Source organism: Piliocolobus tephrosceles, chromosome Y (genome assembly GCF_002776525.5).
Source record: "Piliocolobus tephrosceles isolate RC106 chromosome Y, ASM277652v3, whole genome shotgun sequence".
In the NCBI taxonomy this organism is placed as follows: Eukaryota; Metazoa; Chordata; class Mammalia; order Primates; family Cercopithecidae; genus Piliocolobus; species Piliocolobus tephrosceles.
Window position 1 is genome coordinate 21,814,785 of NC_045456.1, and position 12,954 is coordinate 21,827,738.

The 12,954-nt window shown below is 45.0% G+C and overlaps 1 protein-coding gene and 1 pseudogene across 2 annotated transcripts in view; both read left to right on the forward strand.

Annotated features, from left to right (window-relative positions):
• DHRSX (dehydrogenase/reductase X-linked) overlaps positions 1–12,954 on the forward strand; it is a 271,705-nt gene that overhangs the window by 74,384 nt on the left and 184,367 nt on the right. The gene's annotated exons all lie outside the window — the stretch shown is intronic.
• LOC111530996 lies at positions 9,256–9,687 on the forward strand (annotated as a pseudogene). The gene has a single exon (XR_002728092.2). The product of XR_002728092.2 is annotated as a 60S ribosomal protein L34 pseudogene (transcript).

The following is a 12,954-nucleotide window of genomic DNA, read 5'->3' on the forward strand; positions in this document are numbered from 1 at the left end:
AGTGATGACCCAGGGCCAATGGTTTCCACTCACCTCTCCAAGAGGCTATGTGGACTCTTCACTTCAGCTCCGTAAAGTGCAGAGAGAGCTGCTGATGGGATAAATCTATTGGAAAAAAACTGTCTTGGGCTGTGCCTCAGAAAGGGCTCAGATTTCCAGCCCCACCTCAGGGATGGGGACGACGACCTGGGAAGTGTTATCTGCGTCTTTTCTTAGTCCCATTCAGGCTGCTACAACAAAAATATCATAGCCTGGGTGGATTATAAACCACAGACATTTCTGGCTCACCGTTCTGGAGGCTGGAAGTCCACCACGAGGGCACGCAAGATACTCAGTGTCTGGAGGGGCTTCCTGGTTGGTAGATGGTACCTTCTCCTTGTGTCCTCACACGGTGGAAGGACTGAGGAGCTCTCTGGGGTCGCTTTTATAAGAACACAAATCCCATTCATGAAATGGGGGCTATGACTGTCAGAACTGTGCCAGCACCATCTGCTGTCCAGGGGGAGACGATTTCCAGGAAACCGCAATCCGCTAATTTGCATTTGGGTGGGAAACCGATGAGATTCTGGGATTGTACATCCTGACCTTGGGAGAAAATGACTTGGAGGGTGTAGAATTATTTTTTGGGGGGCCGGGCGCAGTGGCTCAAGCCTGTCATCCCAGCACTTTGGGAGGCCGAGACGGGTGGATCACGAGGTCAGGAGATCGAGACCATCCTGGCTAACACGGTGAAACCCCGTGTCTACTAAAAAATACAAAAAACTAGCCGGGCGAGGTGGCGGGCGCCTGTAGTCCCAGCTACTCGGGAGGCTGAGGCAGGAGAATGGCTTGAACCCGGGAGGCGGAGCTTGCAGTGAGCTGAGATCGGGCCACTGCACTCCAGCCTGGGCCAACAGAGCGAGACTCTGTCTCAAAAAAAAAAAAAAAAAAAGAAGAATTATTTTTTGGGTCTAAGTGGAAGGTTTAGACCAGACCAGTGGTCCCCAACCTTTTTGGCACCAGGGACCCGTTTTGTGGAAGACAGTTTCTCCATGAAGGATGGGGGATTGTTTCAGGATGATCCAAGCACATTACATGGATTGCACACTTTATTTCTATTATGATTACATTGTAACGTAGAATGAAATAATTCTACAACTCACAGTAATGTAGAAGAATAAGTGGGAGCCCTGAGATTGTTTTCCTGCAACTAGATGGTCCCATCTGGGGCTGATGGGAGACACACAGATCATGAGGCATTAGATTTTCATAAGGAGCATGTAAGCTAGATTCCCGCACATACACAGTTTGCAACAGCTCCTCAATAGCACTCCTATGAGAATCTAGTGCCGCTGCTGATCTGACAGGAGGTGGAGCTCAGGCAGTAATGAGAGCTGTGGGGAGCGACTGTAAATACAGATGAAGCTTCGCTTGCTCACCCACCACTCACCTCGTGCTGTGCAGCCTGGTTTCTAACAGGCTACAGATCAGTCCTGGCTGGGGGACCTCTGGAATAAGGGATCGCACAGAACCAGATAGTCTGTGAGGTTCTGCTTGGCCATGTATTCCTGGGAGTGTAAATGATACAGCATCTTTTATTTTTATGTCTTTAGTTTTGTGTATGTGGAGATGGGGTCTTGTTATGTGGCTCAGGCTGGTCTTGAAATCTTGGCCTCAAGCGGTCCTATCACCTCGGTCTCTCTCCCAACATGCTGGGATTACAGGAGTGAGCCATCACCCTGGCCAGTGCAGCATCTTTCATGCTCATTCCTGGACTTGTATTTGCCCTTTGTCCCCACCCCTTATTTTATTTTATTTTTTAGACAGAGTCTCTGTCACCAGACTGGAGTGCAGTGGCGCTGTCTCAGCTCACTACAAACTCCGCCTCCCGGGTTCACGCCATTCTCCCACCTCAGCCTCCCAAGTAGCTGTGACTGCATGTGCCAGCCACCACGCCTGGCTAGTTTTTGTATTTTTAGTAGAGACGGGGTTTCACCACATTGGCTAGGATGGTCTCGATTTCTTGACCATGTGATCCGCCCGCCTTGGCTTCGCAAAGTCCTGAGATTACAGTCCTGAGCCACTGCGCGTGGCTGTATTTGCCTTTTAAAGTCTCGGAGCATCAACTGCTCCTGAGGGACTGGGATGAGAACCTAGCAAGTGTTATTTGCAGTTTTTCTTAGTTCTTTCAGGTTTCTATAACAAAGACACCATAGATGGAGCAGCTTAAACAACAGATGTTTATTGCTCACAGGTCTGGAGGCTGGGAGTCCAAGATCAAGGCAGAGCAGATGCAGTGTCTGCTGGGGACCCGCTTCCTGGTTCATAGACGGCGCCTTCTAGCTGTGTCCTCACATGGTGGAAGGGGACGAGGGAGCTGTCTGGGGTCCCTTTGATAAGGGGCATTCATCCCGTTGATGGAGCCCCACCCTCACGACCTCATCACCTTCCAAAGACCCCACCGCGTAACACCATCACCTCGGGGGTGAGGATTGAACGTAGGAATTTTGGGAAGACACACAGGTTCACTCGATAGTGCATCTGTCTTGCCCTTTCAAGGAAGGGACTGTCAACCTTTCATCTCTGATTGACGCATCAATGGATGGGTGAGCTGATTCATTCAGTCAGTGAACATTGATGGGGCACTTGTCTTAATGCCTGGCACCTGGTCAGGCAATGGTGTGCAGAGAGTTCACAGCAAGGCATCTGTCTTCAGTCATCGTTGGCCTTATGTGGGAGGCAGGCTGGGTATCAGCCCAGAGAACCATGGAGGCCCAGTGTGTGATGTACCCCGTGTAGAATAGATGAAGGCTGCTTTCATATTGTCACAAGCAGAAAGGTGCATGATTCGACCCCCCGTGTTTGAGACAAAAAAATGGAACGAAAATGGCACTGCCATTGCACAGGGGACCCCACTGCACAGGGAACCTCTTCTACTGGGGGGTGACCTCCTGCACACATGTGACATTAGAGAAATACAAGAAGTCAATGCATATTTCCTGGCCTCAACTTGAATTCGTCATATTCTACAGATTCATGAACTGTGATAAAGATACTTTTTTAAGAAATCTAATGAAAATACCAGTGGGAAACAGCAGTCTGACGTTAAATAACACAAACGATTGCCTCTTAAAAGTTACACGTTTATTCATTGTCCGTTGTTACTGCACGAGGCAGAACTTTCTTGTCAAATTAGTATGAAATACCTTGTTTGTTTATGCAAATTAAATATGTGTTTGGAAGGCTGTGTTGACTGAGAAAATGGTTAATTGTAAAAGGATAGTAATTGATGTCCACTTAGATTTAGAAAATACACAAAGCCACAGAGAAGGAAATTAAAATTATTCTTCTGTCCTCTCTCTGCAAAAATTTCAGCCATCACCTTAAAATATTTCCTCTGTTTTCTTCAGGGATTCCAATTATGTGTAGTATGAGATTATTTGATATTGTCCACAACTCCTGGAAGCTCTATTTTTAAAAACTCATTCTTATATTCTTTTATGTATTTATTTTGAGACAGGGTCTTGTTCTGTCATCCAGGCTGAAGTGCAGTGGTGCAATCATAGCTCACTGCAGCCTCAGGCTCCTGGGCTCCAGTCATCCTCCCACCTCAGCCTCCTGAGTAGTGGCAGATTCGGTGGCTGGTGGGGACCCACTTCCTGTTTCATAGATGGCGCCTTCTTGCTGTGACCTCACATGGTGGAAGGGGTGAGGGAGCTCTCTGGGGTCCCTGATGTAAAGACACTCATCTCATGCTTCAGGTTCCATTCTCATGACCTCATTACTTCCCAATAACCCCACCTCTCAACACCATCACCTTGGATTTTATATAATTTTGCATATTTTATAAAATTCTATGAAATATGTATTTTATATATAGCATATACAATATACATATTTTGTATTTTTAAAATTTTATAAAATATAAAATATATTACATATAAATTATATATTATATAAATATATAAATATTAATTATAATATAAATTTATTATATAAATATTATGGAAAATTAATTTGTTATATAAATATTATATAATACATATTTATATAATATAAATATATAATATAAATTTATTGTATAAAAATATATAATATGAATTTATTATATAAATATGTTTTATATATTATACAATATATAAAATGTACATATTTTATATATTTTAAACTTTTATAAAATATATTTTAGGCCGGACGCGGTGGCTCAAGCCTGTAATCCCAGCACTTTGGGAGGCTGAGACGGGTGGATCACGAGGTCAGGCGATCGAGACCATCCTGGCTAACACGGTGAAACCCCGTCTCTACTAAAAATACAAAAAAAACCAACTAGCCGGGCGAGGTGGCGGCGCCTGTAGTCCCAGCTACTCGGGAGGCTGAGGCAGGAGAATGGCGTGAACCCGGGAGGCGGAGCTTGCAGTGAGCTGAGATCGGGCCACTGCACTCTAGTCCGGTCGACAGAGTGAGACTCCGCCTCAAAAAAAAATAAAAAAACATAAAAAAAATAAAAAAAAATATATTTTAAAATTTATATAATTTTAAATTTATAAAATGTATAAAATATATTTTATAAAATATATGTAAAATGTATTTATATATCAAAAACGTTATATATATATATAAAAGAAACCTTTCTGCGTAGAGTGCTGTGAACAGGTTTTCTGGGTAGCATGTATGCTATGAAATGGGGACGTTTGGGAACCTCTGTTCTGGTCCGTTATGTGTTAACTGTGAAGTACGCCGTGGTACAGCGGCGCCATCTCGTCTCACTACAAGCTCCGCCTCCCGGGTTCCCGCCATTCTCCCGCCTCAGCCTTCCGGGTATCTGGGACTACAGGCGCCCACCACCTCGCCCGGCTACTTTTTTGTATTTTTTAGTAGAGACGGGGTTTCACCCTGTTAGCCAGGATGGTCTCGATCTCCTGACCTCGTGATCCGCCCGCCTCGGCCTCCCAAAGTGCTGGGATGACAGGCGTGAGCCACCGCGCCCGGCCCTTAGCCTTGGTTTGACGTGACAGATGAGGACTGACTGTGTGCTCAAGATCATGAGGTCAGGAGTTCGAGATCAGCCTGGCCAACATGTGAAACCCCGTCTCTACTAAAAATATCAAAAATAAATTAGCCGGTCGTGGTGGCAGGCGCCTGTAATCCCAGCCACTTGGAAGGCTGAGGCAGGAGAATCGCTTGAACCTGGGAGTTGGAGGTTGCAGGTTGCAGGTTGCAGTGAGCTGAGATCCTGGCTTTGCACTCCAGCCTGGGCGACAAGAGCAAGACTCTATCTCCAAAAAAAAAAAACAAAAAAAAAACAGGCTATTGCCTGCTTTCTGTGCGTTTTGTTTTTGACAGTCAGAGCTGTGACATATTTCATCCATGTAAAGACGAGAGCATGTGGTGGTCCTGACATTATACAGGCAGCCTTTCCCACTGCATACAATGCATCCTAAACCTGTTCCCCTGCATTTTAACCAGGGACAAATGGAGGCTAAGTAGGTAAGGGGTGAAAGCATGATTTGCAGCGAGAACCATGGGAAATGAGGTTCTTGGTTGCCACGTTGGGGGACCCCCACTCCCCTCCTCTCTCTGCGATAATTGAGTCCTCAAGATCTCGTGTCTATAAAAGGAAGATTGAGTTGGATCTAACGTTCCTGCCTGCAGTGCCATTCCGGAAACTTTTTGTCAAAACCTCAGCAGCCATAAATACGTCAGAAGAGAAGAGACTTTGCATTCATGCGGAGCATCTTCCCAGGAACTAAACTCAGGCGAAGGTAGCAATTCCTTCTAGCAGAATCAATCCTGAATGTGTGCAGATGCCATGGGGAGATCTTCTGCTATGTCACCCAGCAATCCCATTACCATCGTACTATAAAGACACAGGCACACATACGTTTCTTGCAGCACTGTTTACAACAGTGAAGACTTGGAACCAAGCCAAATGCCCATCAGTGATAGACTGGAGAAAGAAAATGTGGCAGATAGAAACCATGGGGCCGGGCACGTTAGCTCACACCTGTCATCCCAGCACTTTGGGAGGCCGAGGCAGGTGGACCACGAGGTCAGGAGACCGACACTATCCTGGCTCACATGGTGAAACCCCGTCTCTACTAAAAGCACAAAAACAAAATTAGCTGGGCGTGATGGTGGGCGCCTGTAGTCCCAGCTACTCGGGAGGCTGAGGCAGGAGAACCCAGGAGGCGGAGGTTGCAGTGAGCCGAGATTGTGCCACTGCATTCCAGCCTGGGCGACAGAGCAAGACTCTGTCTAAAAAATAAATAAATAAATAAGTTAGAAAAATACACCATGGAATACTGCGCAGCCATAAAAAACGATGAGTTCACGTCCTTTGCAGGGACGTGGATGAAGCTGGAAACCATCATTCTCAGCAAACTCACACAGGAACAGAAAACCAAACACCACATGTTCTCTCTCATAAGTGGGAGTTGAACAATGAGATCACATGGACACAGGGAGGGGAACATCACACACAGGGCCTGTTGCAGGGCGGGGGACAAGGGCAGGGAGAGCCTTAGGACAATTACCTAATGCATGCAGGGCTTGAAACGTAGATGACGGGTTAATGGGTGCAGCAAACTACCATGGCACATGTATACTTATGGAACAAACCTGCACGTTCTGCACACGTATCCCAGGATTTAAAGTAAAAAAAAAAAAAAAAGAAATAGTATTTCAGTACAGTCTGAATTAGATATTAGATATAAAGGAGAACATATGTGTTGAGGGCCATTTGAGCCTCTTCTCTATATAAACTGATATTTTTGTCTTTTTTTTTTTGTGGCATGTTTGGGCTTTTTCTGGAGTTGAACTTTTTAGATATCTGAAAAATAGCTGTTAATATTTCCGACAGAAGTTGCCAATTTTCTCCCAGCTCATTATTTAAATTTTTTACTTTGCTTGTGGAGATTTGTTTTTTTTTTTCTTGAGGTAATGTCTTGTTCTGTCACTCAGGCTGGAGTGCAGTGGCGTGATCTTGGCTCACGGCAGCCTCCATCTCTTGGGCTCAAGCGATCCTCCCATCCCAGCCTCCTAAGTCGTTGGGACTACAGGCACGCACCACCATGCCTGGTTAATTTTTAAAATTTTTTGTAGAGGTGAGGCCTCTCTCTGTTTCCCAAGCTGGTCCTGAGCTTCAGGCCTCAAGCGATACCCCCACCTCAGCCTCCCAAAGTGCTGGAATCACAGCCGTGAGCCACTGCTCCTGGCCTGAGTTTTAATCACGTAGTGTTTTTAATGCTGAAATTTATCTAACTACCTTTCTGAATTTTTGCTTAGGAAGCCTTTTCTTTCTGCGGAGGTTAAAGTAATGATTCCTGCTTTCTTGGAATCTTCTCATGGTTTAACTTTGTTTTTGTCTTGGAGTTCACACTGACGCACACCGTGAGGTCTGGCTCTAATTTTGTCTCTTTTCTAATGTGGCTTCGCATGCCCCAACACCGTTTATTAAAACACCCATCTTTTGCCCCTTTTGTCGTATACTAAATTTCCACATGCAGTTGGCCTGTTTCTGGAAATTGTACCCTGTTCGTTGCTCCATTAATGGCTGTGGTACCTCAGGCTTCTCAAATGTTTTCATCTCCTACAGGGCCGGTGTGTTCTCAGTCTTTATACATATCAGAATTTTCCTCTTTGCCGCCTCATTTGCAATTCTTTTCCCCACAGCAATTTTAGAATCGACTTGTCCGGTTTGCCTAAAAGAAATTCTGTGAACTATTTTTATTGGATCACATCAAATTTGCATATCGACTTGGGTCATTCTGACACCTTTAGGGTTGTATCAGTTTAGATCTTTTTTTCCCCCCTCCAACTTCTATTTTATTTTTTAAATTAAAAAAAAAAATTTTTTTTTTTTGAGATGGAATCTCGCACTGTCACCCAGGCTGGAGTGCAATGGCGTGATCTTGGCTGACTGCAAGCTCCGCCTCCCGGGTTCAAGCGATTCTCCTGCCTCAGTCTCCCGAGTAGCTGGGATTACAGATGCACACCACGACACCCAGATAATTTTTGTATTTTTATATTTTTAGTAGAGATGGGGTTTCACCATGTTGGCCAGGCTGGTCTCAAACTCCTGACCTCATGATCCACCCGCCTTGGCCTCCCAAAGGGCTGGAATGACAGGTGTGAGCCGCTGCGCCCGGCCTCAACTTCTATTTTAGATTCAGGGGGTAGATGTGCAGGTGTGTTCCCTGGGTATATTGCATGATGCTGAGGTTTGGACAGCAAGGATCGCATCACCCAGGTAGTGAGCATAGCACTCAATACTTTTTCAACCCTTGCCCCATCCCTTCCTTGCCCCATTTAATTCCTCAGGGTTTATTGTTCCCCTCTTTATGGCCATGTGTACTTGATGTTTACCTCCCAGTAAGAAGTGAGAACGTGTGGTATTTAGTTTCCTGGTTCTGTGTTAATTCACGTAGGAGAATGGCCTCCACCTGCATCTCTATTGCTGCAAAGGACACGATTTTATTCTTTTTAATGGGTGCGTAGTATTCCATCGTATAGATGCACCACATTTTACTAAGAATTGAATTACCATTTGAGCCAGCAGTCCCATTACTGGGTATCTACCCAAGGGAAAGTGAGTCATTCTGCCAAAAAGACGCATATACTGTGTGTTCATTGCAGCACTATTCGTAATAGCAAAGACATGGAATCAGACTTAGGTGTCTGTCAAGTCTGGATTGGACAAAGTTTGTTTGTTTGGTTTTTTTTTTGCTCTGTCACCCAGACTGGAGCGCACTGGCACAATCTCAGCTCACTGCCATCCCCGCCTCCCGGGTTCACGCCATTCTCCTGCCTCAGCCTCCCGAGTAGCTGGGACTACAGGTGCCCACCGCCTCGCCAGGCTAATTTTTTGTATTTTTAGTAGAGACGGGGTTTCACTGTGTTAGCCAGGATGGTCTTGATCTCCTGACCTCGTGATCCTCCCGCCTCGGCCTCCCAAAGTGCTGGGATTGTGAGCCACCACGCCTGGCCGTCTTTTTTGTTTTGTTTTGTTTTGAGACAGTCTCACGCGGTCACCTAGGCTGGAGTGCCATGGCATGATCACAGCTCCCCACAGCCTCAACCTCCCAGGCTTGCGTGATCCTCTGAACTCAGCCTCCTGGGTAGCTGGGATGACAGCTGTGTGCCACCATGCCCGGCTCATTTTTTTGTTCCTTTTTCTGTTTTGTGGAAATGGGGCTTCACTGTGTTGCCCAGACTGGTCTTGAACTCCTGGGCTCAAACGAACTGCCAGCCTCTGGTTTTCCAAAGTGCTGGAATCGCTCTTCCGGGGACGTTGTCGGCAGGCACTCAGAATGGTCCAGCGTTTGACATACCGACGTAGGCTTTCCTACAATACAGCCTCTAGCAAAACGAGGCTGTCCCGAACCCCTGGTAATAGAATTGTTTACCTTTATACCAAGAAGGTTGGGAAAGCACCAAAATCTGCATGTGGTGTGTGCCCAGGCAGACTTCGAGGGGTTCGTGCTGTAAGACCTAAAGTTCTTATGAGATTGTCCAAAACAAAGAAACATGTCAGCAGGGCCTATGGTGGTTCCATGTGTGCTAAATGTGTTCGTGACAGGATCAAGCGTGCTTTCCTTATCGAGGAGCAGAAAATCGTTGTGAAAGTGTTGAAGGCACAAGCACAGAGTCAGAAAGCTAAATAAAAAAATGAAACTTTTTTGAGTAATAAAAATGAAAAGACTTGCTGTAAAAAAAAAAAAAAAAAAAAAAAAAAAAAAAAAACAAAGTGCTGGGATCACAGGCATGAGCCACTGCGCCTGACCCGTTTGGGTCTTTTGAGAAGCACACACCAAGAAGGAATGTGATGGGCCAGAGATTGACTAGGGAACCTCTGTGTGAAGGGTCAAACAGGCGAGACAGTGGAGGAAGGTTTTCAGATGACAGTGTAGGTGCCCCACACCTGTGAAAAAAGAGCAGGAGAGGCATTGGGTAGAAGGAGCGTCCGGCTGGTTTTCCGATCACGCTGAGTCACTGGCTGTGAAAACCCAAGACCCCGAGGAAGCCCGATCTTGCGAAACATGTTGTCCATCTGCAGAGGCACCGGGTGGGTGGTGTCTGGTGACTGTTGCAACCTGCTGCCTGTGTGCGGGGGTGTCTGTGTGGGTACATACAGATTTCTCAGCTCCAGTGCCAGCTTTCTGGTCCATAAGGAAAACACGAAATTCTTCTAGCTAAAGTTAGAAATGCAGCAAGGATCCTTCTGCAATCTGTGATGCTTTTATTTATTTATTTATTTATTTATTTATTTATTTATTTATTTATTTATTTATTTTCGAGCTGGGGTCTCACTGCATTGCCCGTGTTTGCAGGGAAGACCCCACGGGCACCTCCAGAACTGTGGTGGCATGACATTCTCACCGAGACCCAAGGGCATCTTTCCATGGCCTCGACTCCACTTTTACGTCTCTGCAGAGGGGCCTAAAGGTTTCCTGATAGAGGTTTTGCACGCTCTCCATGACCAAGTCTCATTTCAGTGTTGCTGTTGTTTCTATATTACCAGCAGGACTGTCGCTTCCCATGCCTTTTTAAGCTGCCAGTTGTTTCTGTATTATGGAAGCTGTTGATATTTGCTTCTGAATTTTCTGACAACCTTCCTGAATTGTCTTCTTGATTTGTTTAATGTTGATTTTGTTAGTTTTTTCCTGGCATACCATCATGTCATCTGCAAAGTATATTTTGACTCTCCCTCTGCAGTTCTTGTATCTGTTGTAGTTATTTATCTGACCACGTTGGATAATGTCTCCAATAACATGTTAAATGATGGGGTGCACTCCTGGAATCCCAGCTCTTTGGGAGGCCGGGGTGGGACGATGACTTGAGCCCAGGAGATCAAGACCAGTCTGGGCAACACAGCAAGACCCCATCTTTACAAAAAAATAGTAAAAAAAATAACTGGCTGTGGTGGCTCTCACCTGTAGTCCCAGCTACTTGGGAGGCTGAGGCAGGAGGATCGTTTCAGCCCAGGAGGTCGAGGCTGCAGTGAGCCATGATTATACCACTGCACTGCAGCCTGGGCAATGTAGTGAGACCCCAGCTCAAAAAAAAAAAATCACAGAGAACAGGATGGATACTTGCTGCTTTTCTAACTTTAGCTGGAAGATTTTAGTGTTTTCTTTATTGACTAGGAAGTTGGCATTTTGGGGCTGAGAAATACGTATGTACACACACAGACACACCCTCACACAGACACATACTTATATACACACAGCATAGATGCATAGTGTGTGTGTTTGTAATTAGGATTTAATAATATATTCCGATTTTTAAAATAAACTTAGTAAATTGAGAACATCAATACATCTACTGAGACTACATATGCAGTATTTCCAAGTCCCTTAGCTTGGGTCAGGAACATGGGAATGTCATTGTACAACTTCTACCTTCGGCTTACGAGAAATACACCAGGAAAGCTAAGCGTATGGAAAACTTACGCTGCAGTTTTGTAGGCGGACATCACTTTTCATCGATTCATGCGTGTATCAAGCAAAATAGTAGAAGTCTTACACACCAAGAGGATTGTTCACACAATACTGTCAATGAAATGTACGGACTGACAAATAACAAATTAGATGTTGAAGAGCCTCCGCCACAGGCCCCACCTCCTCATACCGTCACCCTGGCGATGGAATGTTTTCAACATAGGAATTATTTTGGGGGGAGAGGAGACACAAAATTTTACACTTGGGAAAGGCAAAATGTAAAAGCAGCGTAGGCCTTTTCATTTTATTTTATTTTATTCTATTTTATTTTATTTTATTACACTTTAAGTTCTGCAGTACACGTGCAGAATGTGCAGGTTTGTTACATAGGTAGACACGTGCCATGGTGATTTGCTGCATCTATCAACCCGTCATCAATATTAGCTATTTCTCCTAATGCTCTCCCTCCCCTAGCCCCCCACCTCCTGACAGGCCCCGTGTGTGATGCTCCCCTCCCTGTGTCCGTGTGTTCTCTTTGTTCAACTCCCACTTATGAGTGAGAACATGCGGTGTTTGGTTTTCTGTTCTTGTGTGAGTTTGCTGAGAAGGATGGTTTTCAGCTTCATCTATGTTTCTGCAAAGGACATGAACTCATCCTTTTTCATGGCTGCATAGTATTCCATGGTGTCTGTGTGCCACATTTTCTTTATCCAGTCTATCATTGATGGGCATTTGGGTTGGTTCCAAGTCTTTGCTATTGTGAACAGTGCTGCAATAAACATACGTGTGCATGTGTCTTTATAGCAGAATGATTTATAATGCTTATTGCTATTTAAATTACCTTTGTACTTTTATAGATTCGTGGGTATGAGTACACTTGTGTTACACGAATATATTGCATAGTGCTAATGTTTGGGCTTTTACTGAGGCCGTCACTCAAATAACATACATGGTAGCCAATAGGTAATTTCTCGTCCGTCATCCCATCCCATCCTGTGACACTTCTGAGTCCCCAATGCCCATTAGTTTGCACTCCATGTTGACGTGCACACATTATTTAACTCCCACTTATAAGGGATAACGTGGTATTTGACTTTCTGTTTCTGAGTCGTTTCACTTAGGATAATGGCCTCCCGTTCCCTTTGTGTTGCTGCAAAAGACACAGCTTCATTCCTTTTCATGGCTGTGTAGTATTCCATGTTATATATGTGCCATATTTTAAAAAATCAGAATATCTGTTGGTGGACACTCAGGCTTTAGGTTTTAATAAAGAACATTCCAAATATGTTGAAGAAATAATCTCCTGCACAAAACTTGAAAAAGGTCATACGTGTCTGTAATAATTCACAGAAAGCGAGTTGCCTGACTTCCTGCCTACAAAATCCACTTTTCCCTCAGTCTTTCCTTCTCCAGGGAATTCATGGAAGTTCCCGTCTTGCATTTTCTCAGCCCCCAGTACGAGGACTCTTTCTTGCCTCATCGTGTCCCCGTCTCTGTCCCCGCCTTGTGATTTGTTTTTGACTTTGCACACGAGATG